The 26,173-nt window shown below is 34.2% G+C and overlaps 1 long non-coding RNA gene across 1 annotated transcript in view; it reads right to left on the bottom strand.

Annotated features, from left to right (window-relative positions):
- LOC134807807 (uncharacterized) overlaps positions 1–26,173 on the bottom strand; it is a 100,393-nt gene that overhangs the window by 29,850 nt on the left and 44,370 nt on the right. Inside the window, exon 2 of the long non-coding RNA XR_010149085.1 lies at positions 3,033–3,162. This is a non-coding gene — a long non-coding RNA (uncharacterized LOC134807807). The remainder of the gene's footprint in view (positions 1–3,032; positions 3,163–26,173) is intronic.

Genomic DNA, 26,173 nt, shown 5'->3' on the forward strand with positions numbered 1-26,173 from the left:
ACGTTAATAGTTTGGATCTCTACTCAGGATATGAGGGTTTTACTAAAACACCACACAGGTGTGCCTTGAATGACAACATTTATACCCCAAGCGGATGACGTCGTAAAAATCCAATCTCTCAGTTCTACTTCTGCATTGGCAAATAGCGAAGAGCAACAGTAGCCACAAAAACCATGGATTACTAATCTGGGTGTTTCTCTTCTGCCTTCTGCTTGATTGTGGCCTGATAGCTTTGGAAACTAAAACAGGCAAACACATGAACAAATAAAACCTTACACACTCTTCTACAAAACCCTGTGTATGGTGAAGACTGTACCTAGAACAAAAATTCAATGGAATTATGCTGACTGATGGGATACCAGCATAATCTCTGGAGCCGGGAAAAAGACAAACTACCAAAGATCCCACACTTTCCAATTTTTCTCACAGTAATGATAATCTAACGGCTGTCAAACATATGAACTTCAGGATGAATAAAATATCTTAGTGGCTTACTTCAGATAGATTTCACTACTTGTTACATCTCCATTTATTTCTTGAGAAGATAATGAGTCATAGAAGAGACATTCCAGGAATCTAACATTGCCACTATGATTTTGACATAAGAATCTTAATGTAACTTTATTATAATTATTCTCTGAATGGAAAGTAGACTCTTAATTTAAAATTATCTCCTAAATCAAAATGTTCTTTCTTATTCAGACAAATGACTTCTATAATTTATGTCATATTCTTGTGTTTGTCTGATGTCTCCTATACTATTTTATTTCAAAAACATTTATATTCTGAATATAAAACAAAATTTGTGTGTATATATATATGTGTGTGTATATATACATATATATGGAAATATTTTCTGTGCATCAAACACATAGGAATTTTTAAACCAAACAATTTAGGTAATTACATCTTCAAAGACACAAATTGTAAAATTAATGATAAACCTTCCCTCTACCTTTTGTTGAAGCTTATTCCAAAGCAGAGACTTGAATGATTTTAATTGGACAAAATAGCCCACATAGTAAGAAATTATTATGTACAACATTCAAATGAGTAATCAATTAAGAATTACAAAAATAAAACCAGAAAAATAAAACAATCTTCTCCTGTGGAAGGACATCATATTGAAGTCTTTAAAAACCCTGCTGTGTTGCATACCAGGCTTGCTCCACTAAAATGTAGAGTTGTGATTAGATAATCAATGCTTTGAAGATATTATTCCGCCAAGTGAGAGACCTTAATAGTATAATGAAATAATTGATTTTCATTAATTATTTAAAGGTTGGTCAAAAAAGGCAAGATTATGCAATGAGGTTTGAATTTTCTGAATGAAAACAGCTTATGACATATCCCCAGCAAAGCGACATGTGTCTATGACATCCTGGGCTAGCCTGTCTGTTATTTAGTAAACTATGAAAAAGAGGCCTTTGTGACAAAGGCTGGTAGGCAGAGTGGAAAAAGCACTATTTGCTAAGCTTAAGGAGTTCCTACTTAAATTTCATGAAAGAAGAAAATTAATGTATGTTTGCAATAATGTGGATTATATAACAGTGTGGATTATATCATATGCAGTCCTAGAATGAAATGCAAAGACAATAGCCAGCCTCATGTATTACAAAGGGTTGACATAGGTGGTAATTAGAGCATTTAATGTGTAAATGCTAATTAACTCATTTAATCTTTAACATAGCTCTCCTATGAGTTAGAAAATGCTGTTCCTTTATTCTTATATAAAAATGAAAAACACAGAAGCTTAATAAAATTGTCTAGGGTGTCCTAAAGTTAGCAAACACAAGAGCCAAAATTGGGATCCACCTAATCTGGCTTCAGAGTCAGCTGTTTTAAAACTGCATTTGAGTTATTTTTAAGGAATAAGGAAATGTGTAATAAAAGATCAAGAGAAAGCCACCCAGGCTTTCTTGAGATGAGACAGCTAGCATCATGCAAAAGTAAGATTCCAGAGAGTGGGGTCAGAATTCACTGGGCACCATCAGGAAAACATCGATGCTGCTTGAAGAAGGAACACACAGTCTCCAGCTCTGTGAAGCTTTTCCTGAAGAAGAGTAGTCAAGGATATGGGCGGACTTGGAGAAGAAAGGAACAGCATGAATATTCAATTGACTTTCTAGCTCTCTGACTAGGAAGCATACTTTGGATTTTTAATATCATTCGGGAGGTTAATAAGAAGCAAGTTGCTAATGGAAACAACCAATTTCTCTGAGCTTAACTTCACATAAATAAAACCTGATGCAGACGCAGTGCTACATTTCAGTACAGTCCCAGTGCACCTCCAGGACTCCAGCTCATTTATGTTATAGCACAAACTCTGGGAAAACACAGTTTATCTGTCAAAATAGCAGGTTATGCTGAGGTAAGTGCATGAACACAACATAACTATATTTCTAACATACACACTCACATCTGACTTGGATGAGCTGGGGGTTTTACTCATCATAGTCACTCTGGAATCTAGAATATTAGAGGCTTCATTTTGAAATACACTTCCAAGACTGTTGAAATAGGAGGATAGACTATGGAGAATTGCATACTAGCTCTTAAAGCTTCCAATCAGGAAGGAGATCCACAATTTTTTTTGGTCAAAAGAAGTAATATGGTCATGCCTACTTTCCAAGGGGGCAGAGACGTGAAATGCTCTAATGCTTGGAAATACATGGTCATTGATACAAATGTCTGCCATGCACAGAGTAAATAGGATACAAAAGCCCTGGAGATTTTGTGGCCTTTTGTCAGCCAACCAGGCATTAAAAATGGGTCAGAAAGTGAGTATATTCTAGGTGGTGTAACTTAATGGGTTTTCTTTCAGAAATAACATAATATAATGTATTGAGGATCTTGAATCACTCAATTCAAATAGATGGTAGAGATTCCCATACTGGAATAATAATGAGTCTTTTTTCTCCTTTATGCAGACAGTAAAGATTGTTAATTGACTGATTCACCATTTTTTACTGTATCAACTAACAGTGGCTCTTTGATGAAAGAAACAGGAGCTGAGAAGAAACCAAACTTACAACATCTGCCAGGACCAGTGATCTACAAGGGCTTGAGATCTGAGCAATTTCTTCAATAACTCAGCCAGGCATGAGCAAGAACACTTTAGGGCAGTGAGCTGTTCAGCTACTGATGTATTACAGTTGGCACCTGTGGAGAGACACCTGAGGTGAGAAATGAGATGCAATTTCCAACACATAAATAAGTTCTGCCTGCAAAGTCTTTACTCAGAAAAGAATGCACAAAATAACCTTATGAAGCTATGTTCCTTTCCTTTGTCAAATTGATTTTGTCATCCAAAAATAGTCATGATATTTTCTTTTCACACAGTAAGTTAAAACTTCAATTAAAGCCTCTTTTAATCACATAAATATATACTTCAATATATAGTGATTGGACAAGAACAAGTAAATAAATTTCATATCCCGTTTTTACTTAACTGAAGTAAGTAAAATATAATATTTAAAAGAAATTATTATCTTATGACCATTTAGGAGGATTATTCAACTAGATAGATAATTTTAATACTTTAAGAATGGCTGGAATTTGGAATGTTCATTCCACAAATTCAAAAATCCCTGATGGCTACAAGCAGCAAATTTAAAGACATTCATATCATACATATTTCTTCTGTATGTCCTTTGGAGACATTTATTCTTAGCATAAAGTGAGAGCTACTTTTATTATAAAGACAAGAAATCTGAAATTATGCAGCTCAAAAAATAACCATTTGATTACACATGGAAAATATCTTTTAAAGATTTTAAAATATATCACTTCATTTTTAGAAAAGAAAGGTATTACATGTCTTAGGAAAGCAGCAGGAAAAAATATTTAAACAAGCTAAAGTCAATATTCCTTAAATTTACATTTCCCAGATACAGACATAGGAGATCTGAGTTCAAACCCTAACTCTGCCACTTACTCTCCATGGAAGTTTTGCCAAGTTATTTAATTTCTCGGAGCTGCATATTTCACATGCTATTTTTATGAATATTTGACATATATTTTTACAAATTTGTACTGTGAATTTTGACCACAGACCTAAATAAGAGACACTCTAGTATACTCTATTATTGTATAGGCAATAATACATTCATATTTGAGGCCATAGCAAAAATTTAGTAGTGTATAGAGACACAACTGGCAAAGTGATAGGGGAAAACCATGGCAAAAATGAAGAAAAATGAAAAGTTCTAGAGGGACCATAGGTTTCGTTTATTAATAATTGGTTGTAAATATTGATTGTATTAGTGTAAGACAAGTTTTTTTTAATGTGGTGGTTTTTAAAAGAAAAAAAAAAGAGATCTTCCCCCTTCTCACTTTTTTAACCTTACTAATCCAGGGGTTGTGTTATTGTTACACACACACACACTCACAGACATACATATTAAAGCTATCAGTTCATCTGATTTCTAGTAGTTAATTGATTCCTAGCAATAGTGACATTATATTAGACAACCTGAGAAACTAGATTCATAAAAATTGCCAAGAAACTACTTTTGCCATTTTCTAAGTAATTTAGCATTTCTAGACCAAAGCAGGACTAACAATATTTGCCTTTGACATGTAACAAGTAACTTTTATCTTCATGGGAAATGCCATGAAATTATAAACAGGCTTGAACTGTGATTGAGAAACAAAAGGCCACCTTCTTATTTTTTATTTATTCAAAATAAATCTGAGGTCACTGTGGAATAATTTCTTTTAACCATGTGAGGGCATGTGTTACCTTTAAGGAGGATAATAGTTGCCTTTGTCTCCTGTCTCAAGCCTGAGCAAACATAAAATCAGTAATATACATGCATCTCTATCAAAGACAATAGGTTGTTCACTGATATTCAGTTTTCTTCTATTTCAGGGCATAAAATAAAAGGTACCTCCCTACCAGCTTCAAGTTAGGTAGAATCATATGACTTGCTTCTATTAGTAAAATGTGAGTAGATATGGAGTGATATTCCAGTTCTAAGAATTTAATGCAAGGGCTCCTGGGATTGTAAAAGCCTAGGCTGATGAGGAGGTAGAATGCAACAATTTTCCAAGCAGGAAAGTTGGTCTGGACAGTAAGCATGCACAAAATATAAGCCTCTGTTCTCTGAATCATTGAGATTTGGAAGCTCATTTGTTTACATGGTACAGGCAAACCAGTCCTGACTTATATAATCCCTTTCTCCAGCAGCTTCCAGAGTATCCTCCTGCCTATCAGTTTTTTTTTTCAAGAAAGGTGATCAATGACTCATCCTTTCAAACTGAGTGCATCCAGCTATTCTTTTTCTTATATATGCTACAGTTCTAAAATAGCTGATTCATGAGAAGATAAATGAAAAGCAAGAATTACTGTTTAAATATACAAAATAAGACAACTTTCAAACAGAATTTTAATTTGATATCATCTTTTCAGAAAAGAAATTAATTGAAGCTTCAGTTTTCCTTAGGCAGAATTCTCCTTGATTACTCATTAAATGAGCCTAACATGCTCTTTCCTTAAATCTGGGCATATTTGCTCTTAGGTAGCTCTATATACAAAAAAGGCATTGTGGATGATTTCTGCAGTATTCCCTGAAATGGTTTTGCTACTCTCTCACCTCTATCACCAGTATTTATGGCATTACTATCTATTTCTATTGCTTTTCTGTTTTAAAAACATAAAATTTCTACAGTTGCTCCTCCAAAAATAAATTATTCAGCAATTTATTGAATTCTTAATAAGTATTAGACCTGGGATTAGGCATCAATTTGAGAAGGTATTTGGTGCTATTGTACAGATCTTAACAACATGTAATCCTTCTCTTCAATAGTTTACAATCTACTTAGACAGCAAAGCTGTATGTAATAAATGCCCCCCACAAAAAAACAAAAAAACAGCCAAACAAAAAACAGCAATCAGTATATCTAACCACGTCAAACCCGTAATATTGCCAAATAAGAAACTGCATGGAATGCTGTTTCTCTGAGCTGGCATTTATATTTCTAAGGCAATAAATGAGTCACTTATCCTCTCTTGGTGTCTTAGGCTCCATGTCTATAAAATGAGAGATTGGACCAAATAATATCCAAGGTTCCCACAAACTCTGCAAAACTGTAATTTAGAATTATAAAGCACACGATGGTACTGATATTTCTATCTTTAGAATTTGTTTATTCTATCCACAGAAATGGTGTTTCTGAGTCTCAATTTATCCATTTTAAGATGCGGTATACCCAAGTATTAGCTCTGAGTCTGGACAGATTCAGCATTTGGTTTTACACAACAACGGTAGATGTATATTTACTCAGAGCCTTCCAGCATGATGTGATGCTTAAACAGGATTACCATTTAATGTCTGGATGTTGAGAAACACCTAGATAGAAAGTGACCTATGCTTACAGGCAACCCAAGGCACAGGAGATAGCAATGAGGCTTCCCAGACTGATGAAGACTTGATTCACCAAATTTATTAGTGGCATGTTAAAAATGATACAGAAAGAAAATTCTTTGATCTGAAAATTAGAAAAGCCCAGTACATAAATCACTGAAAATACTACCCCTTTTCACTGATAGCTTTGGAATGCTATCAATGTCCTTTCTTCCCTATATTAATGTATTATAACTAAAATATTTCTGTCGAAAAGGAAACCTCTAATCGGTTGCCTAACTAAAGTTTTTTTTTAAATTCCTTATCAGCCAATTCTGACTTGAATCGTTGTATCTCCTCCATAATGAAGTATGTCTCCATTTCTGCAGCTTATATTTTAAATATTTATTCTAATATTCAGTTGAGGGAAAAATTATATTGAATTTTGGTAAAACAGAAATGACTACACATACAGTCTTTGAAAATTGCCAGCAGGGTATTTGCTAACCATAATTTGTGTTGGATTTTAATGAGTACTTTAGTTGATTTGTTATCTGCTGGAAATATTTAATTCTTTTTTTTTTTTTTTTTGTAAGATACAGAATCTCACTCTGCTGCCTAAGCTGGAGTCACTTATAGCTCACTGTAGTCTTGACCTCCCGGGCTCAGGCAATTCTTCTGCCTCAGTCTCCCAAGTAGCTAGGACTACAGGTGAATATCACCATGCCTGGCTAATTTTTAAAATTTTTTGTACAGACAAGTTATTTCTATGTTGCCCAAGCTGGCCTCAAACTCCTGACCTCAAACAATCATCCTCCCTTGGCCTCCTAAAGTGCTGGGATTACAGGCAGCACTTTACAGCCTGGCCTTCATTCTTGAACAGACTTTTTTACTGTTTGCTGGGGAAAACCATGATAAACTTTGAAAAAAGATGATAAAGCAAGGAGAGATTTTTAAAGTTAAGTGTGATTAAAATATTTTTAAATGAATCAACAAAAGGTAAAAAGGAGAAAAACATTGGTAGAAATAAAACAGTATAAATTAACTATACTGCAAACAATGAGCAAAAGAGTTGAGAAATTTAATTTAAATACAATAACACACCATTGTATAGAACCTACTATATTCCAGAGACTGTTAAAAAGAATTTACAAATATTAATATATTTAGTTTTCACAATATCTTCATGAGAGAATTGGCATTATAAATCCAAATTAACAAATAATGAAGAGCCATAGAAAGTCTTTGTGTTTTGCACAAAGTCATGTACCTGCTAATAAGTGGCAGATTCAGAATTCTGAACTTCTATATTCTGACTGCCTTTATTAACTAATAATGTAATTGGACTAAAATCTTAGTTTAAAAGATAAGAACAGCAGACTAGATTCTAAAAATACAGTTTTATGCTATCAGCTGCAATCAACCTAAGACATGAAAAAAAGAGAGAAATACTAAGAAAGATAATAAAAAGGAATTATTAGGCAAATAGTAACTTAACAGAGTTGGTGTCATTAAACAAATAGTTATTAATAGCAAGTAAAATAGAATTTATGTTATTTAACTAAAATAGATTTTAATAAAGAAAAATTATTTTAATAAAGAATATTACTTCATAGTATTAAAAGCTTCAAATTTTCTTGATGATTAAAAACAATGAATCTAAACTCGTCTACACAAAGAACGACATATCAAAATACCTTGGACACAAACTGATGGAACTATAAGGAGAGATTGATAAATGTTTTAGCTTTTTTCCTAATTAATAGATTTAACAAGCAAGAATACAAATAGAAATTTAGAATATTTAAACAATTATTTTAACTAACCTAACTAGTGGATGAATATAAATATTGCAACCAACAATTGTAGAATTCATAAACTTTGTTAAAAATCTGCTGTGTGCTAGGTATACAAGTCTGACAAATTTCAATGGTTTGAAATTCTACATATCAGAAGTCCAACAACAATGTATTTTGATTAATAATTACAAAAATTATGGTTAGCAATTTAAAAACATAATTCTAAATAACTCACGAATTAAATAATTATAATGGATATGAAAAATATTTGTAATGGGAGAAGAAAATTAGTATAGTTACAACTTAGGGATAATGCTAAGGTATCAATTAAATGAAATTTATAGTCTTAAGTATATGCATTCAAAATGGTGAAAAATTCAAATGATTGAACTAAGTAACCAATTTCAAATGTGGAAAGGAGAAAATCTGGAAACATTTCAAAGAAGTAAAAAAAGGGAGAAAGGAAGAAAGAAAATAATAAATTTATACAATTCATTGAAATAAAAATCAAATGAGGAACTAATACATTCAAAAGTTTCCGTCAAAAATAATAGTAAAATGAATAGCAGTCAGCTAGATTGAGGCATAAACAATATTAGAAATTTTTAAAATCATGAAATACTATAAAAAGCTTTATGCTGATGCATTTGAAAATCTAGATAAAATCCATAAATCCTGAGAAAAATACAACTTATTACTACTGACACAAGAAGAAAACAAACATGCTCAGAAAAAGAAAATATTCTTACAAATCAACTACAGGGCCCAGTTGCTTTATAATTAAGTTGAACTATATATTCTAAGGTAATTCCAATTTTAAACAAAGTCATATACAGAACAGGAAAGAAATGAAATGAAAAAAGAAGTACTACTCAATGTATGAAAATGAGAAGAAATGAAATAAATGAAGAGAGAAGTAATACTACTCAATGTATGTTATGATGCTTGTAAAATGTTGACACAAAAACCATTGATAGTACAAGGAAAAAAATCCATTCACATGGAAGAAAAATCTTCAGTAAAATTAGCCAACTATATGTAGCAATATATAAAAGAAATAATACATTATAATTTTTATTTCTGTAATGCATATGTAAGAAAATTATACAAGAAAAATATAAATTACCGGAAATACTTTATCAAAATACATATTTTTGTCACATTTTAGGGTTGAAATTTCTGAGAAGGGAGGAATAAAATGGGCAGATCTGAGCAAGAATACAGGGGTTTCATTATTATACATCACACTGGCCTCTGCATTTACTATTCAACTGGGTGAAGATAATCAGAAACAATATGTGATGAATCACAGCTTGGGAGTCAGGTAACCAGACTTCCAGGATGTGTCTGTAACTGCAGGGCATTAGGTACATCTTTCAATTGTTAAACATGTTTAACTAGGATGTGAAAATGTTTACTTAGGAGTTACCAAAGAAAATTATTATGATAGGTGGAATGGAATCAAGGGAGGAAGAGGAGTTAATCCCCTGGTGTCTAAAATACATTTTTCCTGCTTTCATGAAAAAGAAAATCTAAGATCTCTTTCTACCGTGTTTGTTTATAACTGCCGCTTCTACTATGAAAAATGAGGTGGCACTTTAAAAACACCATTTGATTCTCTCACTAGCCATTTACAAAACATTTCTTTAACTTTCATTGTTAAAGGATAAGATCCATACATTCTTGAATTGAAACCTCAATAATATTGTTCTAATCCATTTTTCAGGTTTTTCCCATTATTCTTTTCTATGAATACTGCTCTGTTCAGGTTGACTTAGTCTTTCCCAAATGCTTCTTTCATTTTCCTGTATCAGTGTTTTGCTGATACATTTATAATGCAGAAGGCATTTTGGTCATGTCCCTGCTTTGAAATACTACTAATTCTTCAAGATCCAGCTGAAACAATTCTGATTACAGAGATTCACTCAGTTGTACTTTTCCTGAATATATTTCTTCTTTCTCTACTAGATAGCAGCAGGGTGTGTGTACAAGGTAAAGAAGTGGACTTAATGAAGAGGGGAAAAACCTTCTATTTTATTTAGTATCTAATGAAACTAGAAACATTAAATATGTAGATTAATTACAGTAGCATAGGTATACAATCTGTAAACTAATATATATTTATGAGGATGAGTTAATTTTTTATTCGTAGGGGAGTATGATTAACATATAATACTCAAGTACTTAACCCCCTTGATAAAGCCAGTTTTCAATCTAAGCTTTATCTCACTTAAAAGGTAGTAATAATTAATAGTACTTACATCATAGGGTTAATATGGATATTGAATGAGTTACATAGCAAATTTTAGGAAAATGTAAAGTTATTAAAATAGTATTTGACCCATGGTAAATATTTTATGGGCTAGTTATTTTTACTACCGCCATTTTTTCAAGTTGATGTCTATTTTAATGGAAAACTGTCCACCTGCACTTCAAGAAGTAATTTCTATAGCCAAATATTTACTCCCTAAGCAAAGACTGTCTGTCAAACAATGAGAAGCAAAAGAATAACACAACAAAACAAAGTTTTCACCTGACTTCCCCAATGTATATACCCACACACATTTCTTATACTCTTTCCCTTCCTTTTCAGTTTTGATATAGCAAATGTGTTATATATATTGTTATTTATTTTCTTTATTATTTGTGAGGGCAGAAAATTTGGTCTATTAATGTTCACAGTTGTATCTCCAATGCCTAGAAGAGCCTAGGATATTAAAAACAAAATAAAACAAATAAATATAATTTAATCTATCAGATAAACAACAGCAACACATATTATTTTCTACATAAATTTAATGACTTGTCTTTTATACCAAGTGAATAAGTCTTACAGTAAAATCTTGTATATTCTGGAATTTGTGGAAACACACATCTTGATTAGCTTTTCCTTTTTCACCTACAAAAATGTAATTTGTCACGTTATTTCCTATTCTCTCTTTGCATCATCTTACACACAACAAATAATTAGCAAATATTTGAGTATAATCTGACATTTGAAAGAAGAAAACCAAGATAAATAAACTTCGTCAAAACAAACAGAAAACTGAGGGAACAAAAGTCAACTTTTAAAGTTCTGATTTTGTCTTAAGAGAAACTAGAAAAATATAGACTATTCTTAAAACAAAAACATGTTATGAATAAAGTCCAAAAGGTAAGAGTTCTTAAAAATTTGAATACAATTTTAAAAATAGTCATAATTATAACCATAGAAACCTGAAAGGTAAACTTGGGGCTACTTCCCAAACTGTGGATCAAATATCAAGGACAGTGAAAATATAGAACAGATAATAGAAAAGAACATTAATTCAGAATTCACAAAACTGGATTTATGGGAGTTTCAGAAAGAGAAACAGAAAAACAAGAGATTTATCAAAGAACCAATGTGAAATTGTTTTCCAAAGTGAAATAGAGATACACATCAAAAATTTGAAAAATTATACCAAGTTTCAAGCAGGACAAATAATAAAAGGCCCATATTCCAAATTTAGATATATTTTAAAATTTCTCCATACTGATGAAAATAGAGAACAACTTAAAAAAATTAAAATAAAGACAGGGATTAGATATTTAATTGAGTACTTTGGTTGTTAGAATGCAATGAGGGAAATTTCCTTACAATTTTGAGGGTAATGTTTGAATCTACAATTAGATGTATGAGAGCAATATCATGAAATTTACCAAGATGCCAATTCTCATAAAGTCTATCTAACAGATCTGCTTAATCATAGGAAGTCATTGGAAGAAGAGAGTAAATCAAGAAAATGAATGTAAATGATCCAGGGGAGAGTGAATTTAGACACAGATAAATGAAGACCCAGGATGCCACCTGTGCAGCTGGACTTGAGAGCATTACATCCAGGCACATTGAGAGGGACTTCAGGAGGAAGGTCTTGGACGAATAAGGAATGCCATGAGCTACAGCAGGGGTCCTCAACTCCCGGTCCAGACTGGTACTGGTCTATGGCCCCTTAGGAACCTGGCCGCTCAGCAGGAGGTGAGTGGTAGGGAGTGTTACCACCTGAGCACCGCCTCCTGTTGAATCAGCAATGCCATATATTTTCACAGGAGCGCAAACCCTAATGTGAACCGCGCAAGCTGGGACTCTAGGTTGCGTGCTCCTTATGAGAATCTAACTAATGCCTATTTGATGATCTGAGGTGGAACAGTTTCATTCTGAAACCATCCCCACGCCCACCACCCACCATCCCTGGGAAAATTGTCTTCCATGAAACCGGTCCCTGGTGCCAAAAAGGTTGGGGTCCTCTGAGCTAGAGGATATGTTTGAGAATTTTGAAGAAGCTTGGGTTATGAAGACAGATGTAGCAAAAAAAAAAAAAAAAAAAAGTCAATTAAGACGCTAGGAAGAAAAAATTTTTAATTACCCAAGAAAATGATAGGTAATTACAATGTTCTACTTAACTACAATAAACAATATTCGCATAAGTGTAAAAATATAAATACTAATTATTGATTTTATTCCCTTAAAATGAAACAATAGATGAAATATAGAGTACTTGGGATTGCAAACTGAATGTAAGTATAATCAACCTTGATATATGAAAATAAATATTCAATTTACAGCGGTTGGAAGGTTAAAATGGAGGTGGTGAGGAAAGGTCACAAGAATAAAACTTTCTTGTTACAAAAAGCATAAAACTTTCTCTTTTTTTGTTTGAGAAAGAGTCTCACTCTCTCACCAGGCTGAAGTAAAACTTTCTTATTACAAAGGGAATTTTTTTTTCCCTAGGGAAGAGAGAAAAATGCATGTTGGGTAGAAAACTAGTTATTCAAGCTACAGATTGATAACCAACATAATAAGTACAAATAGGATTTTAGTGATATCGAGCAAGTGAGATAAATTCTCACCCTTCACTGTAAAAAGTCAATAGTTTATTCAGCGTATGAGTCCATTTATAATAGTATAAGCTCATTGTGTATGGGTGATTATTTTTTAAATATAGAAATTAAAAATGTAAACAGCAATGATTATTTGTAGGGCACAACACGAGATAGATGCTTGGAAAAACGTGTTGCTTTTCAGAAGTTGATTTTTGTATCATTTGACATTAAAATATTTACATTTTAATTAGATTACAAAATAGTTATAAGGGGATTATATTATTGATTATTCCTGTGTATCACTAAACTACCTGCCCTGCACACAGTAGCATTTTGTAGATGTTATCATTGATGTTATAAATTAGCTTAGAGAATAATGTAATATATACTAACAAATCTTTTGAATTATAGATTATCATTGAAGAATAAAGTGTGATTCTTCATTTATTCATTTTTTAAATGTCCACAGAAGCATTATATAACTTATGTACATGCTTTCCTTTAAAAAATTTATCATAGGCATTTTACAGTATTTTTGGTAGTACAAAAGTGACTTTGATCTTATTATATAGGAGCAGCCAAATATACAAACAATACTAATAGTCATATTAATTTTATAAACAGCCATCTTAGTTGAATCTCTTAGGTTTTCCAAGGATGCATATGTAGTCATAACTAGTATCTTTTTACAAAGTATCTTAATTGCCATTGGTAACACTTCCAAAATAATGCTAAGTAGTATTAATGACAGTGGATACTTATATCTCACTTTGGTGGTAATGCTTCTCAATGAAGATAACTTCTCTCCCTTGTTTTTTTGTTTTTTGTTTTCTCATATTAAGTATTTTCTTTTAAGAAAATGTCCACCCTTACCCCACCCCAACATCTTCCCCATCTCTATCTCCATCTCCACCACTAAAGGCACTACTTTATTTTTCCTTAGAAATGACACTTTTCTTAAGTACTTTTTGTCAGGTATTGAGCTAATATCACTGTGCTTGTGATTTACTAACATGATACATTTTTGTAAAAAAGCAAACTAAGAATTTTAGCAATTGAAATAGTTTAACTAGCAAGAAAGTTATCTGTTTCTTGAAACTTTAAAATAATTTAGCCAGCATAGCTGTTTTTGGAAGGTCTTTCTTTGAAAGTTTCCTCACAAGCCTTTTGTTTGGATGTCAGGAGACATTTAGCTGTCACTAGTCAGCTTTAAGCAGCCACCCAACTAGCTGTGGCTTATTCTTTCCTACCTCTTCTACCCCTACCTTCTCAGATGACTCTCCTAACTGACTTGGGTGGTGGGTGGAGAAAAATGGTCTCATCTTCATCTCATCTTCAGTCCCATTTTGTCTGCAGTTAGACTTAGTAGAAACTGTCTCACTCTGAGTAACATTATTTGCATTGGCGTGACTCCACAGCTGTCTCTCACACCCCACGTTAAGGTATTTATGAGACCTCTTAGAACTAGCTCACTTTCAGAATGCTACATTGTTCTGGAATTATGGGTAGTCCAAATCAAATCATGCTGTTCTTCACTCAATAAAGAGAGATTGAGGGTGTCCTGGGTGCTAAACAGTTCGCAATACCATAGCCTGGACTTGCCTATGTGAATGCTTTTAAAGATGTTTTAACTTCTTTATTTCTTTTTCTTGTATCTGCCAGGTAATATTTTTCAGAGCATACGGTATGCAATTATGGCCATTTAAAAGATGAGTACAGATAGTTTTTTGTGTCTTTAATTTTTACTCATTTCAGTGGGCTTCAGAAAGTAAGAAAAGTAAAATAAAAGAAGTAATTCAGGTCAGGTGTGGTGGCTCAGGACTGCAATCCTAGCACTTTGGGAGGCCGAGGCAGGCAGATCACTTGTGGTCAGGAGTTCGAGACCAGCCTGGCCAACATGGTGAAACCCCGTCTCTACTAAAAATACAAAAATTAGCTGGAAATCACTTGAACCCAGGAGGTGGAGGGTGCAGTAAGCCGAGATTGTGCCACTGCACTCCAGCCTGGGCAACAGAGCAAGACTCCATTTCAAAAAAAAAAAAAAAGAAGTAATTCAAAGGGGCTCCTTCATGAAATCTCCACACACCTTATTTCTGAACCTTATCTCTTTTTGACCTCCAGAGAGCTTGTGCTTTTATGTCTACCCAATTATTTAGCAGCTCTTCCTAATTCACTGGTTTGCAAATTGTTCTGGAACTTGGTTAATCTCCTTCCCCAGTCTTTTGGTTTCCTTTTGGCCCTTCTCTTAAATTTCTCGTCTGAATTCCCCACATAGCCTTTATGAGTGAAATTTGCATTTAGCAGATTGAGTTGGGTGTTCTTGGGGCAGGATATCAGAGGGCTGTCTTGGAATTTCTTTAGTGCAACATTCCCCAAAAATTTACAGAGCTCTGTGCAGAGAAGCTTCCCCCTTTATTTTGTATTTTGCTCCATGTGATAGTCTCTGGAATAAACTCTGCCATGCATTAATATTCCAGAAAAATTCAAGACACTATATGAGTTAGATCAGTTCGTGTCTTTGCTTTGACTTTGAAAGACAAATTCTGAACAAGGAAAAAGTATGACTTTCCTTTTATTCATTTTGCTTTGAATCAGGGCTAACAATGTGATGTGTTCCCATTATTCTATATTGTAATATCCCATATTATATGCTTAGGTAGTGTATTTTATAAATTGCTATAAATAGTACTGACTATGTTATGTTATGCATTCTTGAAATTTCACAGTGGTTTCTGAACCAAAGATGTACTGATTTAATAGGAATAAATTTGAGAGAAAAGTCTCTGATTTTCATTTCTTGCATTTTATTTATCCAAGTTGTGGCCATTAGTTTAAAATAATTCATGTGATTTTTATACACATTAGAAGCGTGAAGGGAACTGTAGACACAATTGTTCTAGGGAAGGTTTCGGTTTCAGCTGTCTGTTATTACCCAAGTCCAAAAAGCACCAAGGTCTGGCTACCTTTGAGTGTTCAGGACCAGGATACCCTTCTGCAGATCAAAGTCTGAGAGTCTAAATTTTTAAATCAACTTGCTAAGTATGCAGACTAATGAACTCTGTTGTTGTTGCATGCCTATAAATTTTTTACTATTTCACTGTGGCCACAGACTGCTTTTCCTTGATTTATTAATTTCTGTCTATCCCAACTTCTTTCACAAAATCACCTTAATTGACTACCATACCACTATGGAAAAATCATGTACTCATGTTCCCAAAAGTTCTCCTTCCTAATGGTAGTTGTAGTATACTGATATTATAGTTCAGACTATATATATACATATGTATTAGAATGTATGTGTGCATATATACATATGTATATATGTACGCATATATACACATATGTATACTTATATACACACATGTATACGTATATACATACATGTCTACATATATACACATATATGTATATATACATACATGTCTACATATATACACATATATGTATATATATACATACATATATGTATACATATATACACATACATTCTAATATGCAAGCTTTATCACACTTCATTGTATCTGGAATTTCTGTTCTCTTTATTACTGATAAGAGTTTAGGTTCAGGCCGGGCGCTGTGGTTCACGCCTGTAATCCCAGCACTTTGGGAGGCCGAGGCAGGCTGAGCACCTGAGGTAAGGAGTTCGACACCAGCCTGGCCAACATGGTGAAGCCCTGTCTCTACAAAAATACAAAAATTAGCTGGGCGTGTTGGTGTGCTCCTGCAATCCCAGCTACTCGGGAGGCTGAGGCAGGAGAATCGCTTGATCCCAGGAGGCAGAGGTTCCAGTGAGCTGAGACCAAGCCATTGCACTCCAGCATGGGCAACAAGATTGAAACTCCATCTCAAAAAAATAAATAAATATATAAAACTTTAGGTATAATAAAATGTTATTAATTGAACTTTCCTTTCACATAGGAAAAGTTGTTAGCATTTGCTAAGTTGTACCTTTCCTTGATATTTCCACATTAATATTTCTCTTTTCTAGGAGTCTCTACGAGAATATATGGCATGTTCAACTCCTTTACACTGTTTTTTAAACATGTGTTGCATGCATGTTATGCTTTCAATATTAAAAAAAAACTGTTTTGGAGCAGGAGTTTCCTCTTCTGTGCATTTTGGTATTCCATAGAGTACCAAAGTTAGAAATAGAGCCATATATATGTATGTATATATGTGTGTGCATATATACATACATATATACACATATATGTGTGTGCATATATACACATATACACATGTGTATATACACATATGTATGTATATATACACATATACATACACATATACACATATGTATGTATGTATACACATATACATACAAATATACATATATACACATATACACACACATGTATACACATATACACACATATGTATATATATACATATACACACATGTATATATACATACATATACACACACATGTATATATACATACATATACACACACATGTATATATACATACATATACACACATATGTATACATACATACATATACACACATATGTATACATACATACATATACACACATATGTATACATACATACATATACACACATATGTATACATACATACATATACACACATATGTATACATACATATACACACATATGTATACATACATATACACACATATGTATACATACATATACACACATATGTATACATACATATACACACATATGTATATATACATACATATACACACATATGTATATATACATACATATACACACATATGTATATATACATACATATACACACATATGTATACATACATATACACACATATGTATATATACATACATATACACACATATGTATATATACATACATATACACACATATGTATATGTACATACATATATACACATATGTATATGTACATACATATATACACATATGTATATGTACATACATATATACACATATGTATATGTACATACATATATACACACATATATGTACATACATATATATGTATACAGATATATTTTATTATGTATTCAGAAGAACACTCAGTGTAACATTTTGGTAAGCTTGTTTTACATGTGCATATTTCAAAATGTATTTTTTAAGTCATCTTATATAATGTGGGTCTTTTGAACTTCCTCACGTTTCTGATGTTATTTTTCTAATATTTAGTCATGATCTACAATAAGCCAGTATGAAAAGGAAAAGGAAAGAGCTCATCTGGAAAAGGAAATATAATAAACATTTAGGCAGCTGGTGCCCTGCTCATGTCTATTAATGCTGTGTATTTGTAGTGAAGACATTTATTCTCTGTGTCTCTTTCTTCAGTAACCTTTTCACTCTTATTCATTTCCTTAAAGAATATTTCCCTGTCCCTTCCTATCCTGTTAGAATTTTGATTATACAGATATTTCTGTTTACTCTAATAGCCAATTAGCCAACAAAACAGAGACTCAAGAAATAGACATTTAGCTGAATTTTGCCATTGGAAAAGGAAATTCTGAATAGCGTAGCACCCCACTGACACCTGTCAAGTCAACTCAAGAGTAATTTATTGAGCTTGTCACTTCATTTCTAACTCTGGCTCTATTTCTAACTTTGGTACTCTATGGAATACCAAAATGCACAGAAGAGGAAACTCCTGCTCCAAAACAGTTTGTTTTTTTAATATTGAAAGCATAACATACATGCAACACATGTTTAAAAAACAGTGTAAAGGAGTTGAACATGCCATATATTCTCGTAGAGACTCCTACAAAGGGGAAATATTAATGTGGAAATATCAAGGAAAGGTACAACTTAGCAAATGCTAACAACTTTTCCTATGTGAAAGGAAAGTTCAATTAATAACATTTTATTATACCTAAAGTTTTATATATTTATTTATTTATTTGAGATGGAGTTTCGATCTTGTTGCCCATGCTGGAGTGCAATGGCTTGGTCTCAGCTCACTGCAACCTCTGCCTCCTGGGATCAAGCGATTCTCCTGCCTCAGCCTCCTGAGTAGCTGGGATTGCAGGAGCACACCAACACGCCCAGCTAATTTTTGTATTTTTGTAGAGACAGGGCTTCACCATGTTGGCCAGGCTGGTGTCGAACTCCTTACCTCAGGTGATTAGCCTGCCTTGGCCTCCCAAAGTGCTGGGATTACAGACGTGAACCACAGCGCCCGGCCTGAACCTAAACTCTTATCAGTAATAAAGAGAATAGTAATTCCAGATATATTGAAGTGTGATAAAGCTTGCATATTAGAATGATGAAATATGATATATTGATATTTGTGCTGGAACTTGTTTAAGTATGCATTTTGGTATACTAATGGATGAGATTAGCCCATGGTCTTAATGTTTAATTTGTATATTCAACATGTCTAAACCACTCCACTTGGATGTATTTTTACCTGCCTTTCTCCCACATATGATCTGTGTAATCATGATGGCTCATCCTTCAAATGTATCTCAAACTCATCACATTTCATTAACACAGCTACGCTAGCCTAAACCACTAACGTCCCTGTCCTGTAGCAGCACACACACCCCTCATTCTTTTTGGTCTTCAGACATACTAACCCAAAATTCATCTACCAGGAAGTAGCCAAAGTGTCTTTCTGAAAGCTTAGAACAAGTAATGTTGCCTCTCTACCTAAAAGCCTGCAAGGTTTCTCATTGTGCCCAAAATAAACGCCAAAGACTTACCATGGTATACTGTATTGTGGCTTCATCTGATACTTCTCTTCTCCTCACCTTTCTCAGCCACACTGAGATGCTTGTCATTCATTGAGTACCCTGACCTTTTATGACACTGATATCTTTACAACCTTACATTGACTGTTTTCTCTATCTAGAGACATCTTCTCTCAGCAAGGTAGTGCAGCAGTTAATAATGTGGATGCTGAATCCTGACTTGCTGGGTTAAAGGCCTAGCTTTGACACAAGCTAAGTGCATGACCTTGGAAAACTGCCTAGTGCCTGTGACTCTCAGTCTGTCAGTCAAATGAGGATAATAGTCACACCTACTTCAGAGAGTTGTGATGGGGATCAAATGATTTTATTTGTGTAAGATGCTTAGAAGGTGGCTAAGTAGAGAAAGTGGCTGAATACTGTCTGTCATTGTTATCTTGTCATGAAATGCCCCCTCCTCTATTGTCAGACCACTTAACTATCACCTCTACAAGGTCTTCTCTGTCCACTTTATAAAACAGACACCACTCACTCCCTTTATTCTCTTGTTTTATTTTTTGTCATAGCAGTCACAAGGAGTAGAACTTACAATATCTTATTGTTTATTATTTATCATATGTTTCACTCTCCAAGATATAAGTTGTATGAGCACAAAGGCTTGGCCTTTCATGCTCATCATTTTATTCCTAGTTCGAGAAAGATTGCCTAGTGCATAGTAAGTACATAATAAACACTTGTAAAATGAAAGAGAGAAATTGGAAGTTCCAAAATACAGCTTTAAAAATTTTAGTGATTTTGTTTCCTAGTCAATATTTCACTAAGTGCTGGGTTTGTGAAATATACAAAGAAAATCACAGAAATCCCATGGCTCAGGTAATATTTTTCCCCCTCTGATTAAATTTCATTTCTTCAAAGAGTACGTGAGAATTGAAGAATCTGCTTGTTTACATGAAGTGATATGAAACATATTGAAATCTACCTCAGCCATGTTACTTTCAGACTTGAAACACACAGTTTCTACAATACCAAATGTCTCCAAAAAGTCTCCACCTACCAATGTGTTAAAGCAGCTATTGATTGTGGGTGGAGCCCTACTATACTCTTAGAAAGAAGAGTCCTTGGAGCTAAGACTCCAAGCAATATAAGCACAATATTTGAAATAATTAAGGAATATATAAAATATTATCTAAGGATGGCCTTCAAAGAAATATGGGCTAATCTGGACCTTTAAAATATAACAAATTCAAACTAAAATTATTTGATGATGGTGCCTCAAACAGTTTAATGCTTAAACACCTCTCACTGTGTATAATAATGTCAAACCTGTACCTGGCTGCTTCAATAATAATTTATGGTTTTAATCCAACTTCTCCACAAACAGAATATTCTGGTATTCATTAATTATAAAAGAAAAACAAAAAAGTTAACTACTGAGTATGGATTTTGCATTATGCATTCTGATCATGTTTTCTGATTTCACTTGCTATGCTGGTCATGTTTCTCTGGGCTCTCTGCTGTGTATTAGAACATGCAGAATATTTAAAATTGAATATCTAGTTTGTCAAATATAATTTAGAGTTTGTTTATGGGGTCTCGTTTCAAAACTCTAATTAGAGATGGTTCTGAAAAATAAAATAAGCTGCAGCTAAAGACAAGAATGATTGGTGTCTGAGCAGTACTGCTGTCATTCATGGAGTCTGCTGATGCTTGAGACATTACCCCATCAATAATTTGTGTTTTTTACTTTTAATGTACCCTTAATTAAAATGACTTTACATCTAATGACGTATAATTTCCCCAAGAGATGGAAAATATCTGAAATAACCTCGAAGTCAGTAAGTTAAATATCTGTATGGATGGATAGCATAGTTATTAGCATAATGAAGCCCATGTGACCCAGTAATCGCAAATGCTAGACTATGACCTGGCACAGCCATTGTCTGACCATCTTGCCCTAATCAAACATATCAAATATGTCTTCTTGATATTCACAGAAATGATGTTAGAGTGAATGGAAGGGCGTGTTAATCATAATATCTCTAAATTTTAAAGAGCAATTTACAATATTTATCAGTGGATATAGAGTCACCTAAGAGACAGGGTATATTATGGGTCCTTTTTACTAAAGGTTCATGATCCTAGGTAGGAGTGTCAGAGAGTAGACAGTGAACATCAAACAGTCTAGCTCATATAAGGGCTCAGAAAATTGATACTATGTTCCTTTATCTGAAAAAAATAAAAAATTGAGTCACCTAATCCTCAGGAATAAAAAAAAAAAGCTTTTAAGAACATCTTAGTTAGACAGATACTGCCCTATACAGTCACCTAGTAAGTACTGTGTCTGTGACCAGTTGAGTTACTACTTAGAAAGCAGAGCCAATGGAATCAACAGCTACATTATTTGGTTCTAATAAGCTCTCCTCTTTCACCTGAATGTGAGCTAGTTAACTTAACCCTGTGCCACATTATGTTTGAATTCCTCACCCTGGTCAACTATCCTGAAAGCCTGCCAGAAAAATAAATAAATAAATAAATAAAAGGTTAAATGTGGGACAGGATGTTGTCGCCTTGGGTCATAGAATTGATGAGAAGAAAGTAAGAGGCAGCATAGAGCTCATAAAGCATGCCATCCATATCATTGGTCAAAAACAAAACTGATCTGGACACAAGAAATGTAAATGGGAAAAAAGAGGAGCTGGGACAAACTTTACAGAGTTTGCACAGCCTGCGCCAAAACACGAAAAAATGGGCAAGCTCTGAAGAGCTGGGGGAAATTTAAGCTATGAAGGAAGGGATTCTACTAGCCCAAGGTGCTCGTTATTACCCACGGAACTGAACTGACTGGAAGTGCTAGAACGATGATTCTCAATACAGGCAGACATGAGCAGGGTCTCTGTATTTACTCAAGAGCACCGTGAAAGTGAGTCACTCTGTGCGAAGTAATTGTGTCCTATCCTGCTGCTATGTTAAAACAAAAACAAACAACAAAAAAGGAAACGTTAAGAATTGCTAAACAGGAAACAAAGGTTACTTCTGAATTCCAAATTAGCCAGAGAAATAGTGGGTTATCTGATGAAGGCAAATTAAAAAAAAAAAATCATTAACCTAGTACATTTTACTAGTCAGTAACAGTTGGAGATTTGATTCTCATTGTTTCAGTCAATAAGAAGACTGCAGTACTACCTGAACATATTATGATGAAATGAATCCTCGGGTTATTTGCCATATAAACAGGCTTTAGTTATGGAGACATGACTTCAAGGGAAAATAACACTTAGTCTTGTGGTTATGTCAGATTTATGCCTCTTACTGTCCAATTACAGCACCTCAAGTTGCTATTATCATTTTCTTCTCTAGCATTTTTTAGTTTTTTTTTATTAATTTAACCTGTTTCTCATTAAAGATGACCAAAATACCCTTACTCAAACCCATATTCCCATCTCAGTCACACACACACAAAAAAAACCTGAGCAATAAAAGTGGTAGTTCATGAAGACAGAAACCTACTTTGCAGTTTAATCCAAGCTAACTCATGCAAGCTAGCCAGCCTCAGTATTAAACTGAGAGCTGATAACAACAAGAAATAACATTCTGGATGCATAAAGGAGGTAAGAATAAGTTGGCAAAGGAAGGGAAAAGGACAGATACTTTAAGAGAATTTGGGATTTCTCAAATGAAGTGAGGTTAACTTAAAAGAGACTATTTCAGGGTCTTATTTGCATTTGGTGGCAAGAAACAGCTAATGATTATTCTAGAAGTAAATTCCTAGAGGAAGTCCCCTTGTCTAGAAGTGGTACGTCAAAGTATATACTTTAAATGGTCTTTGTCCTGCATTTGAATAGGGTACTCCAGGTATTGAGTTAGTTTGAATTTCACTCTTATTTTCAGTTTCCCTTCCTCAATTGACCACCTTAACCAATTTTCTCATTTCTCTGTTAGATCTATTCTCCCCGGCATTTTCATACCTACAGATAAGAATGATCTATGCATTGGGTAACTTTTCAATACCTTCTATTAATAAGGGGAAAGACTAACCTGCTGTACCCCATAATACTATGAATAAATTTAAAAAGGAAAACAATTTATTCCCTTCTCACAAACAATCTCAAGGCTGGTCCTGATCTTGTCATCCTGGGACTCAGTTTCTATTAATTTACAAACTCTGCTATCCCTTAGTATGTTGCATCTTATGGGAAAGAAAAGAGAAGACTGGTCCAGGCCACATTCGAAACTTTAAAGTTAAAGATGAGTCAGAAGTTTTATATATATATATCGGCTTATATCCCATTGGCCGACATTTAGTCAAATACCAAATCTAAATGCAAGGGAAGTCAAAGAAATATTGTGTTTTTCTGAGAAGGCCTTGGCTTAGTCAGTTCAGGCAGCTATAACAAAGTACCATAGACTGAGTGGCTTATAAAAAAATACAAATTTATTTCTTACCATTCTGGAGGCTAAAAGTCCAAGAGCAGGGTGCCAGCATGGTTGAGTTCTGGTGAAAGTCCTCTTTTGGGTTGCAGGCTGCTGATTCCTCATTGTATCTTTACTTGCCGTAAGAAGATGAGAGAGCTCTCTGTTGTCTCCTTTAAGGGTGTTAAAGGAGGGTACCACCTTCATGATCTAATTAACTCTCAAAGGCCTCACCTGCTATTATGACTATACGGGGGTTAAGATTTGAACACAGAACTTGGGGGAGGGGCACAAACATTTAGTCCATTGCAGTTATGTTTCAGGCTACAAATTTATTGCTATAGGTTAAGGTAGAATGCATTCCTTGGCCAATAAGTAGTCCTTAACAACATGTTTATTTATGTAGAGAGTGATATCTTAATGAGTTCTTCAAACCCACTATGCCTATGTAATAGTCACCTATTGCTGCATTTAAAAAGACACCCTGGAACACGATGGCTTAAAAAAACAAAGTTTATTAACAATTTCTGAGCATCAGGAATTCAGAGACTGGATGGTTCTGACTCAAGGCTTCTCACGAGGTTGCTAAAACCTTTACTCAGGTAGCATATGCTTCTAGGCTGACACACTCGCATGGCAGTTGGCTGCAGTTCTCAGTTCTTTACTGGCTGTGGCTAGAAATCTCAGTTCCTGTCAACATGAGCCTCTCCACAGAGATTCCTCAGTGTCCTCAAGACATGGAAGCTGGCTTCCTTAGAGTGAATGTGTGAAGGGGAGAGGGATAGATAGGAGAAGAAGAAGACAAAGAACAAAACAAAACAAAACAAACAAAAAAAAAGAAGCAGCAGAAAGAAAGAGGAGGAGAAGTGAAGGAAGAGGAGAAACAGCCTAAGATAAAAGCCATGGTCTTTTATAACCTAATCTCAGAAGTATCTTCACTTCTGCCATATGCTGTCGGTCACACAGTTCTAACCAACCCTGTGGGGTACAAGTTGGAATAGGACTATACAAGATTAGAGAATGTGGTGGGGCATGGTGGCTCATGCCTGTAATCCCAGCACTTTGGGAAGCCGAGGCGGGTGGATCATGAGGTCAGGAGTTCAAGATTAGCCTGGCCAGCATGGTGAAACGCCGTCTCTACGAAAAATACAAAAAATTAGCCAGGCATGATGGCATGTGCCTGTAGTCCCAGCTACTTAGGAGGCTGAGGCAGCAGAATTGCTTGAACCGGCAGGCGGAGGTTGCAGTGAGCTGAGATCGCGCCATTGCACTCTAGCCTGGGCAGCAAGAGTGAGACTCCACCTCAAAAAAAAAAAAAGATTAGAGAAAGCAGAAGATAGCATTATTAGGGGCCATCTTGGAGGCTGACTACTACAACTCCCAACATTATGATCTTTCTCTTCACAGGCTAAGATTAAGAATTCATGAAATAATTTTTAAGATATTCAAGATATTAATATTAACATTACTGGAAAACAAGAATATTGGTGTTTAGTTAAATTTAAAACATGGGGAAAAATAAGAATATTGGGTCTATTTATCACATAGGTAGAACTGTCACAGTCCTTTGCTACCAGTGAAATATTTGTTCTTCTTCAACAATGTTTCATATTATTTGTCTTTTCTTGATTCCACTCCTCCAAATGCTAAATCTCATCTCCTTAGTCTTCTTTGGGGCCAATGACTGAGATGCAATAAATTAATTTTTTCAAAATCATTAATGGGTTCCTTTTCTAGGAAAAAAAAAGTGCTTTCCTTTGAAAGGGCTATTTTGAAGTAGTTATTTAAAATATTAAACAAAAATCCAAGCAGGCCAAGTTATTTTTTAAAGTTTATGTTATAATTCATTTCATCTCATTGACGGATCTTTTAGCACCACTTATTTCACAGCAGTCTAAGCAGATTATTGTAAGCTTTGTCATGTTAGAGGGTCACTTTGGAGCGTGACTTATGCTTTTCTAATCAGGACACAGGAGGTAGTATTGTTTCTAAGAAAACAGAACTGAAAATCAGCAGATTTGAGTTCTAGGCCTGCCTATACCATGAACCAACTCTGCTTAGATTGCAATTAAGTCATTTAACCTTTTGGAGCCTCAGTTTTCCTCATCTTTACC

This window comes from Pan troglodytes, chromosome 12, assembly GCF_028858775.2.
Source record: "Pan troglodytes isolate AG18354 chromosome 12, NHGRI_mPanTro3-v2.0_pri, whole genome shotgun sequence".
Lineage (NCBI taxonomy): Eukaryota > Metazoa > Chordata > Mammalia > Primates > Hominidae > Pan > Pan troglodytes.